Source organism: Bos mutus, chromosome 17 (genome assembly GCF_027580195.1).
Source record: "Bos mutus isolate GX-2022 chromosome 17, NWIPB_WYAK_1.1, whole genome shotgun sequence".
NCBI lineage: Eukaryota > Metazoa > Chordata > Mammalia > Artiodactyla > Bovidae > Bos > Bos mutus.
The window spans coordinates 7,478,198-7,504,477 of NC_091633.1; the positions used below are offsets into that span (position 1 = coordinate 7,478,198).

At 50.7% G+C, this 26,280-nt stretch overlaps 1 protein-coding gene across 2 annotated transcripts in view; it reads right to left on the reverse strand.

Moving 5' to 3' along the window:
* The window catches only part of KIAA1671 (KIAA1671 ortholog), a 185,265-nt gene that overhangs the window by 152,307 nt on the left and 6,678 nt on the right, over positions 1–26,280 (reverse strand). The window contains exons 1-2 of one of the 2 annotated variants that reach the window (XM_070385947.1): positions 8,571–8,667; positions 8,115–8,344 (exon numbers count right to left, since the gene is read on the reverse strand). The exons of the other annotated variant lie outside the window; for it this stretch is intronic. The gene's annotated coding sequence lies outside the window, so the exon portion shown is untranslated. Of the gene's footprint in view, positions 1–8,114; positions 8,345–8,570; positions 8,668–26,280 lie in introns of those variants that run through there. 2 annotated transcript variants of the gene reach the window in all.

Here is a 26,280-nt window from a genome sequence, read left to right on the forward strand (position 1 = left end):
CTACTATGTGCCAGACCCTGTGTTTGGGGATGGGGAGATACTGACGAACTCGAAACTCAAGGTCCCTGTTTATATTCAGCTTAGAGCTGGGGAGTGGGAAAGATGGGGAGTGGATTAAGCCAACACGCCAGGACAAAGATAGCAGCATGTGACAAGGGAGGTAAAGGGAGTGAGGTCTGCTGTGTGAATCACAGTTGAATCCCATGAATTTGGGTGATCAAGGAAGGCTTCCTGGAAGAGGTGCCATCTCAGCTGCATGACTAAAGGGATCAGAGGGAGCCTGCCAAGGAAGGAGCATGAGGTCTAGGGTTAGAGAAGACCTCCTAAGGTCATTGACGGAACAGAGATCTCTGATAACCTGGCTGGGGTGGAGTGGCAAAAAGTGGCAAGAGCTGAATCTGGACAGGAGGCACATCTGAGGATACCTATGGGAGTGCAAGTGGGCCTCTCCCAGAACCATCTCCTGCCTCGCCCCTGCCCCCATCCCCTGCATTCTGATCTGCTTTCCTGAGTGGGAGAGGGTGGAGTTACCGCCTGCCTGCCAGGAGCCTCGCTGGGTCCTGCACTCCCGGGGGAGGGCGTCTCACGTGTCAACATCCTCCATCCTGTGCTCCCAGGTGAGAACTGCTGGCTTCAAGGCAGGGAGACGGAGAAGCTGAGAGGGCCGCTCGGAGATCGGCACCTGGCAGGCGGGCTTCCGAGTCAGAAGAGAGGTTTGGGTTGCAGCCTCACAGCACTCAGACTCCAACCTGCATCTTGCCTCTGGGCGCTGGGGCACCCTTCTTATCTTCCTTAGCCTCAGCTTCCTCACCTGTTGAATGGGTTTAGAACCCTTTCCAGTTCCAAAAGTAGCTGAAAGGTTTGCTAAGGATGTAAAAGTGCTTGACGGTGCTAATTTATTGAAGCCATTTATACTAGTCTATGTGCCAGGCACTGCACCAGGAGCCAAGATGCAGCTGTGAACAAGACAGGGCCAGCTTGGGTGGGGCCGGGGCGGGGAAGACAGGGGAGCTATACAGTGTTGGTAATTATACAAGTTGGTAATTACAAAGACAAGATTTTACAAGCACACCACTGATGTGTCCCCTCCGTCTGAGACCCTGTCCTCTACTGAAAGCCAAGAGCCTACAGCCATGACATGAACACTGCAATTTAAGACTCTCATCTCCTGGCAGAGACCCAGGCACGGGCATCCTTCAAGACTCCAGCTCTTTAGGGGCCAGTCTCAGTTGCTGCAGGGTCCAAGCCCTGGGCCCTACCCCTGTCCCCGCTGGCAAGATCCCTAAGCCCCAGAGACAACTTCTCAGGAGGATGGTTCCGGGCGTGGTCAGTTATGCCAGGCATGGTCAGTTATGCCAAGGGCGCTGTCCGCCGGCGCAGCCGTGAATCACGTCCTGCCCGCCCTGGAGAGGAGGGGGAGGGGTCCCCAGACCCACGCCTGCAAAGGTCCGTGCGGTGTGCCCCGTCGAGGAAGGAGGGGACTGCGAGGCAAACCCAGGGCCTGACCTCCCCGCACGAGTGGAAACAACCCCGACCACGGAGCAGGCATTCTCTCCATGCTTGCTGTGTGGGTCCCTAGCCCTAAGATATACTCTGGATACAGATGATCCCTCGCTTCCTCACAAATACCCGGTGACTACAGGTGTCACCGTTTCTCCCACTTAAAGGAGGAAACAGAAGCTTAAGGAAATTAAAAGCCTAGTGCAAGGCCACTCGTCAAACTTCAGACCCAAAAGGCTGAACCCCTCTGCTGCATTGGCAGGAATCAAGAGAGGAGACGACCTTAAAAAATATGGAAGGGAGGGTCCCCAAAGCTGGCCTGAGTGACAGGCACTGCCTGGGCCAAGCCCCCAGCAGGACGGAGGGGTTGAGTCGTCAAGGGGAGGCCTATGGTCAGGGGCTTGTGACTTTGGCTGTGTGTCCTGGGCCTCAGTTTTCCCAGCTTGGAAAAAGGGCCAGGCACACCCATCAAACCCTGGGTCCTTCCCACAGTGGGTTCTGGCAGGCGTCCAAGGCCAGCATTCTTGAGGCTGCCCACCTTCAAGGCCAGGTCACCACGGGGCCACCGTGACTCTACCCCTCAAGGACGGGCAAGACCAAGGCATGAGCCGGTGCCTGCTAGGCCAGCCTGTTGACATGCAGGGGCAACCTGTTCACCCTGGGGCCTGGCGCTCAGGGAAGCTGCTGTTGTGTGCTCATACCTGGCGCACACGTGCGCACACAGTGGGGCAGGGCTGTCGTCAAGAGCTCTGACCCTGGAACCATCCTGCCTTGGTTTATAGCCTAATTTAGCCACTTCTAGTCTGTGTGGATCCCGGAAAAATTACACCACCTCCCCAAGCCTCAGTTTCCCCCTCTGTAATATGGTGATGTTGAGAGCCTCTCTCAGGGGCTGGCTGTAAGAAGTAAATGAATAAAACAAATTATGTGTTCAAGAAAGAGCAGCTCCCACTTTCAGTGTGGTGACAAGGACATCTGTGGATCTCCATGGTAACCATCATGGTCATATGGGTTCACATACATAGAGGATGTCAATGGAGGAACTCAATGGAGTGTCATACATCTGTGGGGCTCATTTTCATCTTTGCTTCATGCTTTGGGGGGCTAAAATAAAAACGGATCCCATTCCCTCACCACAGGCTTCCCTGGTGGCTCAGATGGTAAAGAATCTGTCTGCAATGCAGGCGACCAGGATTCAGTCCTTGAGTCGGGACAAATCCCTGGAAAAGGGAATGGCCACCTACTCCAGTATTTTTACCTGGAGAATCCCATGGACAGAGGAACCTGGCGGGCTACAGTCCATGGGGTTGCAAAGAGTTGGACACAGCTGAGCGACTAACACATACACCCTCACCATAAAACTTATCCACCACCACCCCTACTCAACTACTTAAGGCACAAAAGAAGTTGAGGCCCCATTTTTATAACTCAAGGATGAACATCAGGGACTTCCCTGATGGCCCAGGGGTTAAGAATCTGCCTGCCCGTGCAGGGGATGTGGGTTCGATCCCTGATCCGGGAAGACCCCACATGCCTCGGGGCAACAAAGCCCGTGTGCCCCAACTACTAAGCCAGTGCTCTGGAGCCTGCGCTCTGCAGCAGGAGGAGCCGCTGCATTGACAAGCTTGAGCACTGCAAGTTGACAGTAGCCTCCACTCTGCACAATTAGAGAATACCTGTGTGCACCAACAAAGACCCAGAGCAGCCAAAAATATATAGACTTAAAAAAAAAAATGAATGGACATCTAGGGGGCATGGAACTAACAATCTCCCGACTCCTCCAGAGACAGCAACACCCCTGCCCTCAGGAGGCTCACAGTCATGGGTCAGGGGAGCCAGGCAGAACTCAGAGAGAAACCCAAGATAGGTCTCCATACAAACTGTGATGGAAGTCACGGCGACACATCAACAAAGAATAACCGAGGGAGAGGAAGCAGCAGAGCGTGTGCGAAGGCCCTGAGGCGGGAGACCCTTTCAGGGAGCTCAAAGCGCAGGCACCCCGGGGCCGGAGAGAACCCAGGTACTGTAGGCGAGACACGGTCCAAGAAATGAGCAACAACCTCAATGTGTAAACAGTCTAACCTGGGGCCTGGTTAACCAGACCCCGGTATCTGGCAATTTTACATACTTGTCCCAGATGAAGTTTATTAACATGGGAGATGGGAGAAACTAGTTAATGGCATGATTTAAAGGGGGGAAAAAAAGCTTTGAAGCGGTATACAGCCCTGTAATCAACATGTGTGCCTGTTAAGTCACTCACTTCAGTTGAGTCCGACTTTCTGTGACCCCATGGATGATAGCCTGCCAGGCTCCTCTGTCCAGGCAAGAATACTGGAGTGGGTTGGCATTTCCTTCTCCAGGAGATCTTCTGGACCCAGGGATAGAACCCACGTTTCCTGAAGCTCCTATACTGCAGGCAGATTAATTGACCACTGGGCCACTGGGGAAGTCCCGTAATCAACATAATCTACAGGAAAAACAAAAGCACCCTTAAAAATACAAAAACCCCCCTGCCAAAAGTTCACGGTGATTGTCTAACAGCAGTGGGCTTCTGGATGCAATTTCTTCTTCCTGATGTTTGGCGTGTGTGATATTACATTAATTTTTTTTTTTCAATTTAACAAAGAGGGAGAAAAGCTCCCTGCTGTCTGCCCAGATCCCCCAACCCCGGCAAGGTTTCTGAAGCTGTGTTTTCAAGAGGATAGTCTTCTTTTTTGTTCAAATCTCAAATAAACAAGAGCCTGCTTGGCAGAAGTCCCCGGTGGGGTGGACGCTTGCCCCGCACACCCTCCCAGCCCCAACTCGGCAGCTAAGACAACAACCAGTGTCATCTGGGGGGGAGGCCCCTGGGGAGGGGGCCTGTAAGCTCTGGTTAAACCGGCAACTCCTCCCAAATAGTTTCTTCCCCACCCAGGGACCCTCCCTTTCCTGAGGCTCAAGGTCATCCTTCCTCCCACATCTTCCCTCAGGCCAGCGCGTCCCCCCAGAGCCCTGACCAGCCCTGAATTCCTGGGGCCTGGAGGCCCAGAACCTTCCATCTTGGAGACCGTGCAGCCCAAGCTCCCGGGTTACACTGGCGAGGAGATCCCGAGCCGGGGAAGAAAGTTGCCCAAAGACATCCAGGAAGCCGGGGCGTCACCCAGACATTCACTCAACAAATATACATCAATCAAGCACTGATTGTGTACATCAGCACTGACTGTGGGCATCAGGGGTGCAGCCTCAGAGCAAACCGAGGCGGTCTCAGTAAACGAAAGGCAAGGATGAGGTTGGTTTGGAGCCGACCAGGGTTATGTGCTAAGAGTCAGGGTTGCGGGGAGCAACTCCACCCTGGGGGGATGGGGAGGACTCTCCGAGGAGGTGACATACGAGCTGAGACCCATGGGAAGGGAAGGAGCCTGCCGTGCAAACAGCCTGGGAAAGAGCCTTTCAAAAGGAAGACGGAGGCAGGCAGGTGTGAAGGGGGAGGACAGGGTTGTCTGGAGGGGCAGGCGGCCAGCCCCTGTCAGGCGGAGCCTCTGTAGGAAGGCAGGGGGACCCACCCCTATGCGGGCTTAACCAGGGCTCTGAGCCACCTGGAAGCTCACTCCAGGTGCCCAGAGGAGGATAAATCGCCGAGGACAAGGTCAGAGGCCCCTGCCGCCTCCCAGGTGGAAGAGGGGGCGGCATGGGCTGGTTCAGTGATGGTGGAGTCAGAGAGAGGAGGCAGTGTGACTTTAAACACAGATGACAGGACTGGCTGAAGGACTGAACGTGAGGCTGAGAGAAAGAGTGTGAACTGCCCTACGGACGGAAAAAGTGCAATTTCAGAACTCCCACCATGAATGCAGATTGGTGCAGCCCACTGTGGAGAACAGTATGCAGGTTCCTCAAAAAACTAGAGTTGCCATTTGATCCAGCAATCCCACCCCTAGGCATATATCCGGACAAAACCTTAACTGGAAAAGCTATACGCACCCCAGCGTTCACAGCAACTCTATGCACGATAGCCAAAACATGGAAGCAACCTACATGCCCGTGGCAGATGAATGGATAAACAAGATGTGGTCCACACATACACTTGAATACTACTCGGCCATAAAAAAGAATGAAATAACGCCGCTTGTGGCCACATGGATGGACCTGGAGACTATCAGAGTAAGCAGAGCTAAGTCAGAAAGAGAAAGACAAATACCGTATGATGGCACATACATGTGGACTCTAAAGCAGGACACAAATAAACAGATCTGTGAAACAGGAACAGACTCACAGACATAGAGAAGAGACTCGGGGCTGCCACGGGGGTGGGGAGGGGAGGATTGGGACTTTGGGACTAGCAGAGGCAAACTAGTATATTAAGGATGGATAAAAAACAAGTTCCTATTGCAGGGCACAGGGAACTGTATTCAATATCCTGTGATAAATCACAATAGAAAAGAATATGAAATATTCTTGCATGCATGTTCATGTACACACATATACACACACATGTGAAACGGGGTCACTTTGCTATACAGCAGAAATAAGGAGCCCAACTTTGCAGGACTCCAGAGGATTAGCTGTCGGGGGAGGCACCTGCCGGGGCTGGAGGCTCAGGAGATTCATTCTCGGGACCAAGAGCATGATGCTGAGGGAAGGGCTCCAAAAAATATCCAGGTCCTGCGTCTTGGAAGCAGGATGCCTGTTCCCATACATGGAAAAAGGGTTTCTGTAGATGTACCTTAGTTCAAGGTCTTGAGAGGGGAACATTAGCCTGGATGACCTGGGTGGGCCCTAAATGCAATCACCTGTGTCCTCATAAGAGCGAGGCAATCCAGGGGTTAAGACTTCACCTTCCACTACAGGGGACAAGGGTTCAAACCCTGGTCAGGCAACTAAGACCCACATGCCACGGAGCAGCTAAACCCACACGCTGCAACGACACAGCCAAATAAATATTTTTTTTAAAGAACCATGTAATAATTTTTTTTTTTAATTTTAAGAGAGAGAGGCAGAGGGAGATCTGCCTGGAGAAGAGAAAAGGCCAAGTGACAATCTTAGCAGAGAAGACCCGTTTCCAGCAAGGGTTCGAGCATCACCCAGGTTTGCAATGAGTGGGTGACGATGGATGGATGGATGAAATAAAACACCCCAGAGAGAAGCTAGAGGGGTCATCCCTTGGGGTGGCCCAAAGTCCCTCCACGGAGTCCTAAACCAGAGTCTGACATCCTCGGGGTGGGCGTCCCTCCGACACCACCAGGCTGGCCTTGACATTCTGTGGGCCTCTAAACTCTAAAGAGAGGATGTGATTCATTCTACAGGCCTTTCACCAGGAGAGGAAGGAAACCAGCCCTCAGATCCCAAACCAAATTTAACTCCTCTCCGCCACACACCACCCCCTGCGCACACACATAAAACACGTGTACACACACACACACGCACATGCATGCACGCAGCATCTCTCAGCCTTGCTGGGTCAGGAGTCCACCCCAGGAGCCACGCTGGGGGCAGGAGAAAGCTCAGCTTTCTCCCCAAGGTGTACCCCACAGCTCCCTCAAAACACAGTTGGAGACAAATCCTCATCAGAGTGTGTGGGGGGTGGGGTGGGGGGCGCATTCCAGGGACTGCCCTGGTGGTCCAGTGGTTAGGACTCCGGGGCTTCCACTGCAGGGGGCACAGGTTCCATCCCAGGTCAGAGAACTAAGATCCCGCCAATGTGGCCAAAAAATAATAATTTTAAAAAATAAAAGCAAGAAGCGGGAAGGGCTTTCCAGAGTAACCCCTCCCGCTCCCTCTCCCTTACCATCCCTCTCTCTCTCTCTCTCTCTCAGCATCGAGACAAAGAGAGAACTAAAGAAACAAAAGACCCACGGAGCAGGAAATAACGACGTTGCGCCACACTGGGAATCTCAGATCCAGCAAATAAGCCTGTCTCTTAGGAGGATATTAGGTCCTCTGCACCTGGGAGACAGCACTTAATTTATGTTTTCAATCCCCGGGGGGGGCGGGGGTTGAATGAGTATGTTCACACTTTGGAATGTTTCATCTGAATAGATAAACATTATTTTTTTACTTCTCAAGAAGAGAGGTCTTTTTCCATGTGAAAAGACACCCCAAATGTCACAGAAACATCAGCCCAAAGGTTCTGAAACAGTCTTAACTAGCCGGCCGTTTCCTTTGGGCTTCGGCCCAAGATTTTATCGCAGCCCTCCCAAACACTCTTTGGTGAGCAGGGCAGTACGTACTGCCCTTGGCCTGCTTTTTCCTCCTCTGGAGCTCTGCTCTGTAGGGGAGGAGGATCTGAGCAGCTCACAGATATAAGGGAATTAACTCCACACTAAGTTGCTGAGGCTACCTTATCCCCACTGCGTAGCTAAAGCTTCCCCGGGCTGGGCAAGGGACACGGCACAGGGAGAAATGAGTATAAAATCAGGGCATGATCCCGGCCCCAGAATCCCAGCTGTCTTTGAAAGTGGACCTTCACCTCCAAGGGCATTGAGCATTCGCAGCCCAGAAGACATTGGTGATCGTCCTGAGTGCTCTGCATCCTAGCTGTGTGATCCTGGGAAAACTGCTCGACCTCTCTGGGCCTTCATTTCCTCAAGGCAGAGTAGCACGGCCCGCCCTCCCTTCCCGGGCTCTGAGGAGGAACCCACCTGTCAGAAGTAGACGTGCTTGGGGTGACCCTTAAAGCACACGCGCTAGGGACGCCCCCGGTGGTCCAGTGATTAGGACTTTGCCTTCCAATGCAGGGGGTGCAGGTTCGACCCCTGGTGGGGGTACTAAGATCCCACACGCCTCAGGGCCAAAACCACAAAACATAGAGCAGAAGCAATGCTGTGACAAATCCCAGGAAGGACTTTAAAAATGGTCCACATGGAGAAACCTTAAAAAAAAAAGAACATACACTGTTGTCACTGCCATGTCACTTCCCAGGACAGTCAGAACGACCTTTTTTTTCCTTACAGGGGACTATGTTCAGTGGGCTTCCCAGCGGTGCAGTGGTAAAGAATCCGCCTGCCAACGCAGGAGACGAAAGAGATGCGGGTTCGATCCCTGTATTGGGGAGATCCCCTAGAGTAAGAAACCGCAACCCATTCGAGTATTCTTGCCTGGAAAGTTCCATGGACAGAGGAGCCTGGTGGGCTACAGTCCGTGCAGTCTCCAAGAGTCACACAACTGAACACATATTCAACATCCTGTGATAAACTGTAAATGGAGAAGAATATTTTAAAAAAAAATGTATGTGTATATATAACTGAGTCCCTTTGCCATACAACAGAAATTAACACAATACTGTATATCAGCTAGAATGACCTTTTCCCAAAAAGGGAATCTAACCATGTTACGTGCCGTGTAAACTCCTCGGAGGCGCTTGGGATGAACTTCATCCCCTTCTGGGGGTTCTGTGTTGCAGCCCCCATCTCTCTGCCCTCAGCTTTCACTGATGCCCTTGCCTACCCAACCCCAGTCACACCGGCTCCAGCCACCCTCCCACCGAAAAGCCTTCACATATGCTGTTCCCTCTGCCTGGAAGGACCCCACTACCCACCTCCCCTCCACCCCTACCCCACCCTGACCACGCACACCTCTTTAGGTCTCAGCTTTAATGGCCCTTCCTCAGCACAGTGGGTTGAACAGTGTTCCCCCACAAATTCAAGGCCACCTGGAATCTCGGGATGTGATCTTATTTGGTCTTGGCAGACATCATAATGCTGTGACGAAGTCATCCTGGATTACGGTGGGCCCTGATCTGATGACTGCCATGCTCGTCAGAAAAGAAAATGCAGATACACAGATATAAGCCAAGAGACACTAAAGGGGGGAACTCCCTGGCGGTCCAGTGGTTGAGACTCTGTGCTTTCACTGCTGAGGGCTGGAAGTTTAATCCCTGGTCCGGGAGCTAACATCCCAGAAGCCATGCCATGCTGCCAAAAATAAAAAATAAAAGAAAAACTAAGGGTTGCTGGAGGCCACCAGAAGCTGGAAGAAGGAAGCCCCCACCAACGCTGCCCTTAGAGCTGTTGAGGGGGTGCAGCCCTGCAGACACCTTGATTTTGGATTCCAGACAGTGAAGAGTACATTTCTGTTGTTCTCAATAACACAGATGGTGCTTACTTGTTACACCAGCCTCAGGAAAGCCTGAGCCCACCCCTCAGCTAAAGTACCTCCCCCAGACTATCTTCAAAGCCCCCTGTTCCTCTTCCCCTCTCCTGTGATGTCCTGCCTCCACGCCTGCCCATAAACTCCCAGGGAGAGGGGGTCTTGACTGCTGGGGTTCCCTATAGCAACCAACTCAGAGCCCTGCGTCAGCAGGCATCCACAGGTGGTTTCCAAATGAATTAATCTGACATTTGCATCAGGGGAGCTCAGAAAAGTCAAGGGACTCACCCAGGGCCACACTCCAGGGAGAGGCAGACCGCTGGCCTCTCTATACCTGGGATCAGATGAGCCCCGCGCGGTGCTGCCACACACCCCGCACCGACTCCAGCCCAGGAGGATAGGTCTCTTCTCCCTGATTGCCAGCTGCCAGGCCCGTGCCCTCTGGGCTCTGCGCCCGATTAGGGGCCTGACCTCCTTGGCAGGGATTCGTCTCAACTCAATGAACCTTTTATCTCAATTACAGAGATAAAAGCCTCTGTAATCCACCAAGAGGAACCCCGTGGGGGCAAGGGTCGCCCTGGGGTTGGGTTACTCCCATGCCCAGGGGCAGTCCCGTGGTGGTCACTCAAGAAGGTGGGCCTCGCCCATGGGAATCAGCCTCCCAGTCACCCCGGCTCCTCCCTCAAACCCTCAATGCCTGACTCTGCAGCTCTCCAAGGGCCGGACAGCAAACGGCACTGACTCACGGAGCAAAAGTAGTTCCAGGCGGGAGAACGTGCCCACTGGGTGCTAGCCTTCCCTTAACACTTATGTATCAGTCACCCTTTTTAACAGAGACAGCAAGAGCGTGGGCTCAAAGCCCCTGGGGGCATGCGGCCTTTCCCGTCTGCCTTCGGCACCGTGGTTTCCGCATCTGCTTTGTCTGCATGCACGGCTTCCACCAACCGCGCATCGAGTACTGTGTCGAGCACTCGCAGGTGGCTGCGTCGGAGAATAAGGAAGCCCCAGTATACGGAAGGCCGACTATCCTAGATGGGACTTACAGCATCTGTAGATTTGGGTACCCACCCTGAGTGGGTCCCAGAACCCATTCCCCACAGATACCAAGGGATGATTGTACTTGCTGACATGGTCTGGTTTCCTTCCCATCCTCTCGATATATATACACATATATACACATATTACATATTATTATATACACATATATTTTATTTTATTGGCCGCTGAGGCTTGTGGAATCCTATTTCCCCAACCAGGGATGGAACCTGCGTCCCCTGCAGCTGAAGCATGGAGTCTTAACCACTGGACCGCCAAGGAAGTCCCAGTTACCTTTGTATCTTGAAAGTAAACTTCTGTTTATGGCCAGAGGTACTGGCTTTTCCAATTTACAATAAGGATACACAGATTCCTTTGAGCACAGCTAGGCGGGGTGACTTTAAAGCACCGAGTGACTAATAACATAGAGGGTGTACAGGCGTACTTCATTTTATTGCCCTTCAAAGATACTGCGTTTTTCACTATGGCTACCCTGTGTGGACTAAGTCTACCGGGGCCATTTTCCAACAGCTTTTGCTGACTTCCGATCTCGGTGTTACATATTGGTAACTCCTGCAATACTTCAAACCCTCCACCAGCAAAAAGGTGATGATTCGCTGAAGGTTCAGATGATGAGCGGTGTTTTTGAGCATTAATGTACTTTTAAAATTAAAGTGTGTACTTTCTCTTTTTTAGCCATCATGCTATTGCGCCCTCAACAGACTACAGTATAGTACTTACGTTCATAACTTGTATGTGCATTGGGAATCCAAAAACTCATGTGACCCGCTTTATTGTCATACTGGCTTTATTGCGGTGATCTAGAACCAAACTTGCAGTCTTTGAGGTCTGTCTGGATAGATGCGGGAAAAATTCTGAAGATGGTTGTGTGGATGACAGGGCTTGGGGACCTCTGCCCTCACCCATTCATCATCTGTTCACTCACTCTTTCACTTTAGCGGACACACATATAATATAACACTTCCAGCAGGTTTGTAATAAATTCCTCAGCTCTATCCAGAACAGAGTGATATGTTACGCGGCTGTGTCTCTTGGGCCAGGTGCCCATAACAATCACTTAGGGGAGATTTCTTTTTTAATACGGATGTTCAGGCCCCACACTAGACCCCAGATCACCCAAATGGTGGTCCCAGCACCTGTATTTTCTTGGAGCTGCCCGGGATGGGGTGGCATTCTTTTTTTAATCTTAGTCCCCTTCCCACACCCAGGGATCCAACCCACGCCTGCTGTACTGGAAGCGTGGTCTTAACCACTGGACCCCACCCCACCTCTGGGTGGGGAAGATCCCCTGGAGAAGGAAATGGCAACCTCTCCAGTATTCTTGCCTGGGAAATTCCCTGTGGGAGCATCTAACCCAGGCCGGCGTCCCAAGGAAGCTCACAGTCGGGTGGGGGAGATCGAGATATTTCCAGAAAACACATCCCATGATGTAACAGATATTTTCACAGGAACTCAGTCCCTACAAATACAGATCCTAAGAGTCTCCCACAAAAATTAGGTACCAGCCACACCCATTACGATGATTGGTTTTAAAAACAAACCCAGAAAACAAGGGGTGTTGGTGGGATGTGGCTGCACATAGCTGGTGGGGATGTAATACAGTGCAGCGCTGTGAAAAAGTGTGGTGGCTGCCCAAATGATTACAAATACAATTATCATATCATCCAGCAATTCTAGCTTCCGGGGATCTACCTAAAAGACTTGAAAGCAGGATTTCAAAGAGATATCCGTATACCTGTGTTCATAGCAGCATTATTCACAATAGCTAAAATGTGGAAGTAACCCAAGTGTCCAGCGACAGATGACTGGATAAATAAAGTATGGTGTTTATGTACAATGGACTATTATACAGCCTTAAAAAGGAAGGAAATTCTGACACATGCTACAACATAAATAAACCTTGAGAATGCTATGCTCAGTGAAATAAGCCACCGAAGGGCAAATATTGCACAAGTCCATATAAAGTCCCCAGAGGAGTGAAATTCGTAGAGACAGAAAGTAGAATAATAGTTACCAGGGGCTGCAGGGAGCTGGGAATGGGGAGCTAAGGTTTAATGGGTGCAGAGTTTCAGTTTTGCAAGATGGAAAGAATTCTAGAGATAGATGGTAGAGATGGTAGTGTATTTAATGCCACCAAACTGTATACTTAAAAATGGCTAAGATGCTAAATTTACATTTTGTGCATGTCACCACAATTTAAAAATAATTTTTATTTTTTAATCTGGTGCCAGATTCTGGGGCCTGGGCTCCAACCCCAATTCTACCCTGCTGGCCTTCGGCAAGTTCCTTTGTCTCTGTGTTGCTGCGTCATCTGTAAAATGGGTATAGAAGTAAGAATCCCTGCCTCGGGGGCGCCACGGGGAGCATGAAATGAGTTAACTAAGTGCTGAGCGGAGCACTTGGTTCACAGCATGTCTTCAGTGTGTTAACAGTTGTATGATGATGGTGGCTATTACTACCATCCCCTGTCCACACCCTGCTGGACGGAGGGAGCTCTGAGCACCCACGCAAAAAATATGTAAGTCCAGGGGGGTCTATTTTTGGCTTTGTGGTTTGGTTAATGCCAGGTGCCATTTATGAGCGAGGAATAAAGACATACCGCAGGTGAGAAAGTGGAGAAATTAAACTCACTGAGGACAGAGGCCAATCTGGCAATAAATAACATGTCCCTGCCTGGAGCCTGGGGTCAACAGCCCTCTGCCCTCGGCTTGCTGGGTGACGCAGGCCAAGGCCCTGCCTTCTCTGGGCTTCAGCAACCCCAGCTCCCCCAGCCCACCCCTGCTGTGAATCCAAGGGTGAGAGATCGGCCCACGGACCAACCTGGGCCCCACCGGAACCCCAAATGAGGGGGAAAGCCAGATGCCCTCAAGCGACCACAGGGTCAGAGGGGCTCGGACACACTCGGGCCTTTCTGCTTCTGACTCACCGCAGCAGGAAGTTGGGGGGTGGAACCCGCCTACCATCCACACATCGGCCTCACCAAGGCCAACGACCCCATTTGTCAAGGGCCCAGTCGGGCAGAACACAGAGTCCCTGGCCTTGGACAAACATTTTACCCAGAATATCTGGAAAGGAAGTGCCCCGAGGAGTCACCTCATCCATCACCCTGCCTCCATCACCCTTTAGTCTCCCCCTTTTCAAAGAAACACATCCAAGCTCATCCAATAAACACACTGGGATGCGTCTGATACTGATACTGTGGAAATACTATTATTATCATTATATTAATGATAATTGTAACAACAGCTGCCAAAGACATCCCCAGCTCCTAAGAACTTCACAGGCAGCATCTCAGTCGATCCTCCTAACAGCACATGCAAATCGGCTTTCCTCTCATCCCCACTGTACAGACAGGGAAACTGAGGCTGAGGACTGAACTTGCCCGGAGTAACAACAAGCAGCAAGTGGTGAAGCCAAAGAATGAGCCCAGGCTTTCTGGACACAAGAGCCTGCCTGCTCAGCTCCATCTGCCCGTCCCTGATTCCAAGACCATTTTTCTGAGCTGCTACTACAGGCCCCATCCTTACCAGTCCTCTGAAGTTGGCCTCACTATCACACCCATTTTGCCGATGAGGAAATGGAAGCAGAGGCTTCCGTTGATGTGACTTGTCCAGGGGCAAGATTGGAACTGGGGTCTGTCTCTCTGTGGGACTGTGGTCGTCCTCACCAGGCTGTGACTCTGGGGGTCCAATTATCCTGCCTATGTCTCCCCCTTCCCCTCCCCACTGGCAGGGTCCCCAGGAAGCTCTGTCCTCCTAGGGCAGGAAAGACAGGCAGCGTTTCTCCTGCAAAGCCCGGCACACTTGGGCCCAGCCAGAGCCAGGTGGCCTGTGGGCTGAGTCGGGGCCAGGCCTGTGGGGAGATGGGTGGGGAAAGGGCCCAAACCAGTTCCTCCACCTGCTGGGGTGGCTGAGTGCTGGAGCATCCTCAAGCCGTGGCCTGCCCGGTGGGCTCTGCACATCACCTGGCGGCGGCCAGTGGGTCCTGAAGCTCCACCCAGAGCGCTCAGGAGCCGTGGTACCCCAAGCCAGCTCACAAATCTGCTGTGGGCTTGGGGGTCGGGGAAGGCAGCAAGGATGGTTGCCTCCAACCACAGAAGGGTTCAGGGCTGGGGGAGGGTACTAGGTGGAAAGAAGTAGGGATTAGGCAGCAGGAATCCTGACATTTCCTCTCGAGAACAGCAGCTCCTGGCTGGCTGCGTGACCTTGAGCAAAACAGCATCCTCTCAAGGCCTTTTGTTCCTTCCCCTGGAAAGAAAAGCTTCCAACGGGAAGGCACAAAACCCCAGACAGACTAGTTAGGGCCCGGATCCAATGCCTGCCTCTGGGGATGCTGCCATCCCCCTCCACAGACAGGGAGCTGCTGAATATGGACCAATCCTCCCAGGAGGGATGCACCCAGCTCAGCGTTCCGGGCTGCAGCGGGGGCCGAGAGCCCTGAGTCACTGACTCAGGATGAGGACAGGAAGGACCAGGTGGTGGGGGGCCCTGGAGACCAGAGATGGGTAAACTTGTTCGAGCTCCAGCCAGCGGCCTCCGGCAGGGCATGCCCATAGCCACGAGGCTAGTCACACGGCCGGCCCATTCCGAACGGAGGGGAGCAAGGCTGGTGAGGACAGAAACCCATCCTTGCCGCTGAAAAAATAAGCCAAAGCTCCCATCCACCGCGGGTGAGTCAGCAGTGTCACCAAGAGCCAAGGGAGGCCAGAAGAACTGAGTAGGGACTTTGGCTCCCAGTTCTGCCCGTCCTGGCTGTGTCTGCAGAGTCACCTCCCTCTTAGGGCTCAGTTTTCTCATCTGCAAAAAAAAGGGACCAAATTATTGCTGACCTAGCGGGGTCATCTTCAGGTTGTGCCGTATGAAATCACAACATTGCACCACTAGCTGGCCAACAAAAATGACACTTCATATGTTTCCATCCAGCATGTGGATGAGAGCAGTATTCAGCACAGGAGCAACTAATGCTGAAATTTAAGTCTCTCCTCAGTTGTAGCAGAAGAATGTGTTTTTCTCATTCATGGGACATAATGGAAAATATCTCATCACACCCGCTCTCCCCCAGTATAACAACAATACGACAAAACAGCACACTCCGGGTAGGGGGGTTGGGGTGGGGATGGCCTGTTAAGAGTTTATGAGGGAAAGTCCCAAGTACATCAGAGCACAGAGTGTACGTACCATGGTGATAACGCAGTGGAGGGAAGGCTGACATCAAAATATTTTGATAAAAAAAAAAAAAAAGCACTGTAAAGGCCCAGTTGTGGTAGGCAGTTTTTTGAAATTTGTAAAGCATTTACCATAACCTAAATTTGCAGTCTTTGCAGACTTGTGCACACATATTCCAGTTTCAGAACAGTTTTGCAAATCACACACAAACAAAAGAGACAAAAAAAAAAATCATACAAAGAAAAAGAGAGGAAGCTTTTTAATTAAGAGATTGCAATTACAAATGTTCTGCATTAGAATGTAATAAATCTCTGGCTATAGTTAAAAAAAAATTCTTTAGCGGATGTATTTTTCTGTGCTTTAGATCAGATATAACTAGTAGGATGAACACTTTTAAAAAATATTTTTAAGTTTAAAAAAAAAATGAGTCAAAATGTGGTCTGGCCATACAATAGAATATTATTTGGCCCTAAAAAGGAATGGAGTCCTGATATACATGACAACATGAGTGAACCCTGAAAATACTGAGCGAAAGAAGTCAGCACAAACACCACATACGGCATGATTCCATTCATATGAAATGTTCAAAATAGGCAAATCCACAGAAACATAAAGTAGATTAATGGTTACCAGGGACTGGGGTAATTGGAAGGAAATGGAGAATGACTGATAATGGGTACAAAATTCCTTTTTAGTGATCATACAAATGTACTCAAATTGTGGTGAAGGTTGCAGAGCTCTGTGAATATACTAAAAGCCACTGGACTGTATACTTTCTTAATTTATTTCACTTAATGTTTTTATTAAAGTATAATTGACATACATTATTAGTTTTATGCATATATATTGCAAAATGATCACCACAATAAATCTAATTAACATCTGTCACCATACATAAAGTTTTCTTTTTCTTATGATGAGAACTTTTTAAGATCAACTCTCAGCAACTTTCAAATATGCAATACAGTATTATCATTAACTATGGTCACCACAGTGTACATTGTATCCCCAGGACTTATTTCTTAAATGGAAGTTTGTACCTTTTAAATAGCCATTTCAACCCCAGCCTCCGCCCCATGTTGGCAACCACCAACCTGCTCTTTGCATCTATGAACTGGAGGTGTTGTTTATGTTTTGGCTTTTTTTATTGTTGTTGTTTTAGATTATACATATAAATGAGAGCATATGGTATTTGTCTTTCTCTAATTCCAGCTAGCATAATGCCCTTGATCCATCCATGTTGTCACAAATGGCAAGATTTCACTCTTTTTTATGACTGAGTAATATTCCATTGTATGCTTCCCAGGTGGCTCTAGTGGTAAAGAACCCAGCTGCCAATGCAGGAGATGAAAAAGACACAGGTTTGATCCCAGGGTCGGGAAGGGAAGATCCCCTGGAGGAGGGCACGGCAACCCACTCCAGTATTCTTGCCTGAAGAATCACATGGACAGAGGAGCCTAGTGGGCTGCAGTCCATGGGGTTGCAAAGAGTCAGAAATGACTGAAGCGACTTAGCACGCACACATACACAATATTCCACTGTATGTATGTGTGTGCGTATACATATATATACCACCACTTCTTTATCCATTCATTCATCAGTAGACACTTAGACTGCTCCCATGACTGGAGTTAGGAATAATGCTGTGATCAATATGATGGGCAGATATCTTTTCAAGATAGTGTTTTCATTTTCTTCGGATGAATACCCAGAACTGGAGTTGCTGGATCCATTTTTAATTGTAATTTGAACTGTACGCTTTAAATGGATGATCATATGGTATGTGGATTGTATCTCAATAAAGCTCTTATTTTAAAAAAGTGAGTAAAGTTTAAGAAAAACATTAACTGAGAAACAGTCCCAGGTAGTACATAAAGATGAAAAATTTTCAAGGTATATAAGAATGACTGGAGTTTGGGGAACAGAACTGATGCATTAAATCATCAAAACACAGGCTCTATGTGGGCTCAAATTCCACCTCCTTAGGGACCATCAGCGAGGGACTTGACCTCTCCAGACCTCAGTTTCCTCATCTGGAAAATGGGAACAAGAATTCCTGCCTCTCTGAGTCACCATGAGACTACAACTGGTTAGCACAGTGTCTGGCATATCCTAGCGGGTTGATGGAAGAATCAGTGAGGGACCAGATCTTTTGGGTGGTTCTGACCATAGGATCATGAGCACTGGGTCCCAAATTCAGATCTCTCATGAGTACCATTTTCTGAATAGGTGAAGTGAGATAAAACATGTAAAGCATTTAGCAAGTCCTCAATAAACATTGTTATTTTCACGGTTGTTAAATCATTGTGCTATTGCCTGGGTGGTAATATTTTGGATGGTTTTTATTTTTTGCTTGTGTTCTACAATGATTCTGTCTTGCTTTGGTACTGAGAGAACCACCCAAAGAATTATATTTAGTACGCAGCATCTTTCTGTAGTATGATCTTGGATTTCAGATAGAAGGGAAACCCAGCTGGGGTCCTGGCCTGTTCCAGCCGCCCACTCTACCCCCTCCACTCACACTAGACACACGAGAACTTCAGAGTCCCCAGGGCCGCTCTGCCTCTGCAATCACTGTTACAGGAAACCCCCATCCCCAAACCAAACCAGCTGTGGAGGAAGATTCCAGCCATAGCCCAAGCCAGCAGCCCAGAGGACCAGTGATCCTCCCGACACCTTGCCTCCATGATCCACTCCCTAAAAATACAGTTTCTGGGGGCAAATTTCGTACCGTCCCCCAACAACAACAGCCAGACTGATTACCTCCAAATTTGGGAGAGATATTTGGGATGTACCGTATTGTGGGTACAACATTCAGTCCGGAGGATCCCAGCAGAACCCCCAAGACGTGGAGGCCACCCTTCAGAGCAGCTGAAGTGGATAAACAGAGCCTGGAGGACCGCCGAAGGGGGACCAGACGTGGCAACTTGGCATGGCACTGAAGTGGAAACGGATGAGGAAAACCTGGTTTTCAAGATCGGCCCCAGAAGAACACTCAACGGGGCAGACGCTCCAGATTACAGACCTTGGCGAGGGAGCAGCCTCTTGTCCAACGGCTGCGTGTAGCGCCAGCAAGACTAATCCTAATAATCACTGAGGCTGCCTATTACTGATCACTGACTCAGTGAGCCTGTTTCATCACAGGCTCAGACGTGTGAAGCCATGTTAAACATACTGCAGAGCGGCGTGGAATCAGACAGCAAGACAACAGCATTAATAATAGCAATGACAAGGACTTCCCTGGTGGCCCAATGGTTAAGAATCTGCCTGCCAATGCCGGCGACATGGGTTCTGTCCCTGGACAGGAATTAGGATCCCAAGTGCCATAGGGCAACTAAACCCATGCACCACAAACTACTGAGCCCAAGCACTCTAGATCCCACGTTCCAGAACAAGAGAAGCCACTGCAGCTAGAAGCCCGCACACAACTAGAGTAACCCTCGCTCGCCCCAGCTAGAGAAAGCCCACGCACAGCAACAAAGACCCAGCACAGCCAAACCAAAATCCATACAGTTTAAAAAATAATGATGATCATGGCAATGACAATTCATGACTGGGAAGTAATGCATGTATATATATACATACATACACACACACACACAACACATCTTTATGCATTCATTCATCAGTAGACACTTAGATCGCGTCCATATCCTGGAGAGTATATTCAGCATAGCATCTGGCTCCGTGTCGTCTTAAATGTACTAGATGACGATAAAGAGGAGGAGGCGGCGGCACTGACTGTGGGCCCAGCTGTGCTCGGACCTCCACTCATCACAGAACCACCACCCTACCAGGTGAGACTACTGTCAGCCCCAGTTTACAGAGCAGGAGGGGCTTCCCAGGTGGCTCAGTGGTGAAGAATCCGCCGGGCAAGTAGGAGAAGCGGGTTCGATTCCTGGGTCCAGAAGATCCCCTGGAGGAGGAAATGGCAACCCACTCCAGTATTCTTGCCTAGAGAACCCCATGGACAGAGAAGCCTGGCGGGCTACGGTCCACGGGATCGCAGAGTCCGACACGACTGAGCGCGCACGCACGCACGCACGCACAGAGACTGTAGGCCGATGAGGCTGTTTAACTCCCCTGTGGTCACTGAGCTAACCCCCATGGACATCACCAACCCCAACTCACCTCTGAAAGCCAGGCTCTGCTAACTGTCCTGCCTGACGGCTCTCCAAGCCCCTTCCTCTCCCGGGCCCTCAGGGTCCCCAGTGGTTTCAGGCCTGCTTAGAGGGGGCCAGCCGACCCTGTCCCTCTTCCCAGGTGTGGGTGAGCCCATCCTTCTGAAATCCCTGCTGCTGCCAAGGGAAGAGGAAGAAGGGTTCTTGCTGAGCTCATTTACAGGGGCCGCCTCCAGCCTGATGGGAATGGCCAGAGGCTTTAATCTGGACAAACGCCCAGGCCTCAGTGGGGACAGGAAGCATCCCTGAGCGATAAAGATCAGGACCGGCTTGTGAGCGTGCCTGGGTGCTTTGGGTCGGCCAAACCAGCTGGCCCAACCCCCCTTCTCTCCAGCCCCCACCACGGGCCCTGCCTGGAGGAGGTGGTCAGGGTGTCCCCCCAAGCCTAAGGTCCAAACCCACCAGTTACAGATGACAGCATTGTTAGAAAGGGCCTCAGCCCTCAAAATGAGAATAAATACCCATTCATATAAAACAGTAGTAGCTCGTAAACATTTGCTGTATCCCAGGCATGTCACTAAGCAGTTCACAGACAGCGGCTCATTTGACCCTCACAGCCATCTTATTTCACAAAGAAACTGGGGCTCAGAGAGGGAAAGTGACCTGCCCAAGGTCACACAGCTAGGAGGTTCCAGAGCCAAGATCTGAATCCAGGCCACCGGAGAAGGAAGCCCACATTCTGCAGTCTACCATGCGGTGCTGATGTCTCTCCATCACACATTCAAATGCGAGAGTCTAAAACTCACACTGAAAAAGATGAGCCCTGGTTATCTTTCGAATGTGGGATTATATGAGTGCTTACCTCCTCTTTTTTATCTGTATTTCTAAATATTTGACGATGAGCACGTGTTATTGCTGAGTACTACCAAGCCCAGCTGAGCACTACTACAATAAGTACTACTAAATGTATTGTAGTAAAGATAAAGAGAATAAAAATGATGAGTTTGGAAAATGAACTGAGAGCTACCCAGTGGAGCACTGAACAGTTACCTTGCCACCACCTCAAGGCGGCACGGTTGGTAAAGAATCTGCCTGCCAGCGCAGGAGGTACGAGAGACTCAGGTTTGATCCCTGTGTCGGGAAGGTCCCCTGGAGGAGGAAATGGCAACCCACTCCAGTATTTCTGCCTGGACAATTCCATGGACAGAGGGGCCTGTCCTGGTAGGCTACAGTCCATGGGGTCGCAGAGAGTCGGACACGACTGAACAGGCACGTGCTTGCGTTAAGGCAGAAGGGCCAGCCAAGGGTAAATAGTAAAGGTAAAGAACCCCAGAGAGATGCACGCACACAGTGGGGGCTTTACCTAATATCACCACCCGCTCCAACAGACTGGCCGTTCACCCCAAAGGTCACCCACAGGACCTCCTGGGAGCTCCTGGCCAGGCTGAAGGGCAGGCATTGGCACCCCACTCCATGGGTGTGGACACCAGGGCAGAGAGGGGATGCCATGGGACAAAACAGAGGCAGGAGGTGACCCTGGGGCAGCGGCTCCCAACCAAGCAATGTCATCCTGGTGGGCTGATGCCTCGGCATGGGAACTGGGTGACACCCTGAAAGCCCCCGAGGTTGCCCAGCTGCACCGACTAAAGCCAGGGCAGATGGCTCACACTGGCTCTGCCGGGTCAGCCAGCATTCTGGGCATTCCAACGATTCCTCCAGAGCTTTTTGCTGTCCCCCCTTCCCCCACCCCATCCCCTCCTTTTAATGAAGGAAGGCAGAGGGACTGTGATGAAGGCATCCGGAGAGAGGCGACGCTTGGACGTCTTATCGCCTCCTCCCTGCAGTGAAATCTGACGATGACCAGGCACGCGGCACCTCTCCAGGAAGGAGGTGGTCTGCTGGTTGCCAAAGTTCCTGTCTCATCCAAGTCTGAGCGTGTCGAGGGAAATGGTTTTGCTTCAAGGCTGCCAGAAGGTGGGGCCGGGAGAACACGATCCCCACCCTGGTGCCCTCATGGGCCCCACGCCTCCCATCACAGCGCTGGGCACAAGGCTCCACACCAACCCTCGGCAATCTCTCTCCTCCGGGAGGGCAGAAGCTGTGTCCCAGGCCGCTCTGACACCCAGGAACCAGCCCAGGCCCTGGTACACAGTAGGTGCTTAATAACAAAGATGAAAATGACCAGCTATCTCAAGGGAGGACAGGGATCTTCTGGCCTGGAAGTTCTGAAAGGAGAGATGCTGTTTCCAACACAGTTCTGGGGGGAGGTGGGAAGACCCACTGCGTTGAGTAAGGGGTGGTAGCTTTCCAGGAGGCAGACCTGAGTGCAGATTCAGCCTTCGCCACCTCTTGCCTCAAGCTACATGACCTTGAGGAAGGCTTTAGGTCTCTGGGGCTCAGTTTTCTTATCTGTACAAGGGGTTTAGTAATACCACCTCCAAGTCATTCTGAGGACTGACAGGCAGACAGACATGTAACACTTCCCTAGCAAAGGAGTTATAGCACACGGTAAGTATCCAACCAACGGTGGTTTTTCCAGGGTCTTACTGGTCCCATCACTTCATGGCAAATAGAAGGGGAAAATGTGGAAACAGTGTCAGATTTCATTTCCTTGGGCTCCAAAATCAATGTGAACAGTGACTGCAGCCATGAAATTAAAAGATGCTTGCTTCTTGGAAGAACAGCTATGGCAAACTTAGTGTATTAAAAAGCAAAGACATCACTTTGCTAACAAAAGTCTGTCAAAGCTATGGTTTTTCCCATAACGAAGGCTGAGGGCCGAAGAATTGACGCTCTCAAACTGTGGTGCTGGAGAAGACTCTTGAGAGTCCCTTGAACAGCATGGAGGTCAAACCAGTCAATCTGAAAGGAAATCAACCCTGAGTATTCTTTGGAAGGACTGATGCTGCAGTTGAAGCTCCAATACTTTGGCCACCTGATGCAAAGAGCCAGCTCACTGGAAAAAGACCCTGATGCTGGGAACAATTGAGGGCAGGAGGAGAAGGGGGCAACAGAGGATGAGATGGTTGGATGACATCACTGACTGAATGGACATGAGTCTGAGCAAACTCAGGGAGACAGTGAAGGTCGGGAAAGCCTGGTGTGCTTCAGGTAAAGGTCTGGTTTTGATTCTTCCCACAAGGTGCAGCAGGAATAAGAGGCTCTGGGATTCATTCATCCAGTTCTTCCCTCCTCCTGTGAAAAAGACCCAGAGATGGGAAGGGGCTTACCCAAGGACATACAGGAGGGAAGCGGGTGCTAGCACTCTGGGGGCCTGACTAGGACGCAGAGCTCACTCTAATATATTCCGTGCTCTCCCAGGGCCCCGGACCCCTTCTCGTGCCAGACGCGGCCCCTGGCCAGCAGGTAATCCATTCTAGAAACAAGACTGGAGCTTTCTAGGGCTGGGGCCCACAGCGAAAGGGAGAGGGCAAATTGGGGCAGCATCCCAGGTCAAGGGCCCTAGGAGTTCCTCGACCCAGTCACTCCCCGGCCCCGTCCAGGGCACTGGACAGGGCTCGGCAGGCACTGCGCCCACCAGGGCCAGGCTCCATGTCCGGACAGAGGGGCAGCGGAGTTCCTGGAGTGGCCTCGGTGTACCCAACGCACCAACTGGCCTCTCCACCCCCAGGGGGCCCCGCACACCCCGCATTTCCTTCCCCCAGCAGTGCCTCACCATGCCGTGGGTAAACAGGACGGCCCCCAGAAAGGGCTCTGGTCACTAAGGAAGCAAAATAAAAAGAAAAGAAACATCAACACAGAGCCGGCTGGGAGCTGCAGCCCTGACCTGGAGCCTTTGAAAGTACGGCTGTGGCACTGCCAAGGAGATACACATGCGAAGGGGCTCTCACTAGCCGGGAGCTCTGGGTGAGGAGGTTCACCTCGCCGGAACTCAGTTTCCTCAACTGTAAAACAGGAACACCAGCACCGAGAACGGACCGGATAAAACAACGCATGAGGGACTAGACTATAAGAAGCCGTCCATCAATGCTAATTATTATTTTGACTTACTGCTATTTCTGCTACTACAAACAGGGAAGATTTATATAGCAATTCAAAAACTCATTCCTTGGCATAACTTACACACAGATTTTACAAACTCTTATCTTTTTATGGGGCGGGGCCCCTAGAGCCAGACATCCTGGAATGTGAAGTCAAGTGGGCCTTAGAAAGCATCACTACAAACAAAGCTAGTGGAGGTGATAGAATTCCAGTTGAGCTATTCCAAATCCTGAAAGATGATGCTGTGAAAGTGCTGCACTCAATATGCCAGCAAATTTGGAAAACTCAGCAGTGGCCACAGGACTGGAAAAGGTCAGTTTTCATTCCAATCCCAAAGAAAGGCAATGCCAAAGAATGCTCAAACTACTGCACAATTGCACTCATCTCACACGCTAGTAAAGTAATGCTCAAAATTCTCCAAGCCAGGCTTCAGCAATACGTGAACCATGAACTTCCTGATGTTCAAGCTGGTTTTAGAAAAGGCAGAGGAACCAGAGATCAAATTGCCAACATCTGCTGGATCATGGAAAAAGCAAGAGAGTTCCAGAAAAACATCTATTTCTGCTTTATTGACTATGCCAAAGCCTTTGACTGTGTGGATCACAATAAACTGTGGAAAATTCTGAAAGAGATGGGAATACCAGACCACCTGACCTGCCTCTTGAGAAATTTGTATGCAGGTCAGGAAGCAACAGTTAGAACTGGACATGGAACAACAGACTAGTTCCAAATAGGAAAAGGAGTACGTCAAGGCTGTATATTGTCACCCTGCTTATTTAACTTATATGCAGAGTACATCATGAGAAACGCTGGGCTGGAAGAAACACAAGCTGGAATCAAGATTGCCGGGAGAAATATCAATAACCTCAGGTATGCAGATGACACCACCCTTATGGCAGAAAGTGAAGAGGAACTAAAAAGCCTCTTGATGAAGGTGAAAGTGGAGAGTGAAAAAGCTGGCTTAAAGCTCAACATTCAGAAAACGAAGATCATGGCATCCAGTCCCATCATTTCATGGGAAATAGATGGGGAAACAGTGGAAACAGTGCCAGACTTTATTTTTCTGGGCTCCAAAATCACTACAGATGGTGACTGCAGCCATGAAATTAAAAGACGCTTACTCCTTGGAAGGAAAGTTATGACCAACCTAGATAGCATACTCAAAAGCAGAGACGTTACTTTGCCAACAAAGGTTCGTCTAGTCAAGGCTATGGTTTTTCCTGTGGTCACGTATGGATGTGAGAGTTGGACTGTGAAGAAGGCTGAGCACCGAAGAATTGATGCTTTTGAACTGTGGTGTTGGAGAAGACTCTTAAGAGTCCCTTGGACTGCAAGGAGATCCAACCAGTCCATTCTGCAGGAGATCGGCCCTGGGATTTCTTTGGAGGGAATGATGCTAAAGCTGAAACTCCAGTACTTTGGCCACCTCATGCGAAGAGTTGACTCATTGGAAAAGACTCTGATGCTGGGAGGGATTGGGGGCAAGAGGAGAAGGGGATGACAGAGGATGAGATGGCTGGATGGCATCACTGACTCAATGGACGTGAGTCTGAGTGAACTCCGGGAGTTGGTGATGGACAGGGAGGCCTGGCGTGCTGCGATTCACGGGGTCTCAAAGAGTCTGACACTGAGCGACTGATCTGATCTGATCTGATGTGTACAGTTACCTCACCTCACCCCACAACCACCCCACGGGGTAAATCTTAGCGTCTTCTTTCTGTAGAAGAGGACTGAGGCTCAGAGAGGAAAAGTCGTTTGCCCAAAGTCACACAGAAATGGCATAGCAGAGGTGGGACAGAACACTGGCATTGCCCGCTTGATCTCCAGGGCGGCCACAGAGGAGGGACGCAGGGCACAGGGGCTGAGACAGGCTGCCAAGGACCAGCACCGCCTCTTCCCAGCAGTGGCCTTGGGCATGGGACTCCCTCTCCGAGCCTCAGTGGTCCCACCTGTAATGTGGGGACATGAGAATCAAATAAAACAGTCATGAGCACCGTGCCTGGGACGGAATGAGCAGTCTCTACCTGACCTTCTTCTACTCTAAGTGACACTTAATGTTCTCAAAAGCCAGGTCTCCGCAGACGGAGGAACGGCAGGCTCAGGCGTCTCCCCCAAACCTCTAGGGGTCCAGGGGCCAGGGCAGAGGCCGCCAGGTACACACTGGGCAAAGACTGTCCTCTCTCACCTTCAGGGACACCGTGGCCCGTCTGAGACCCACTGCACAGATGCGGAAATGCTCAGAGAGGTGAAGCGACCTACGCAGGGCCACACAGCACTCCCACTCCAGACTTTCCCTCTGGAAATCCAGCAGATCCCATCTTCCCCATGGCCAGCACAGGGTTTGCCAAGTGACAGGTACGAGATAAACATTCACT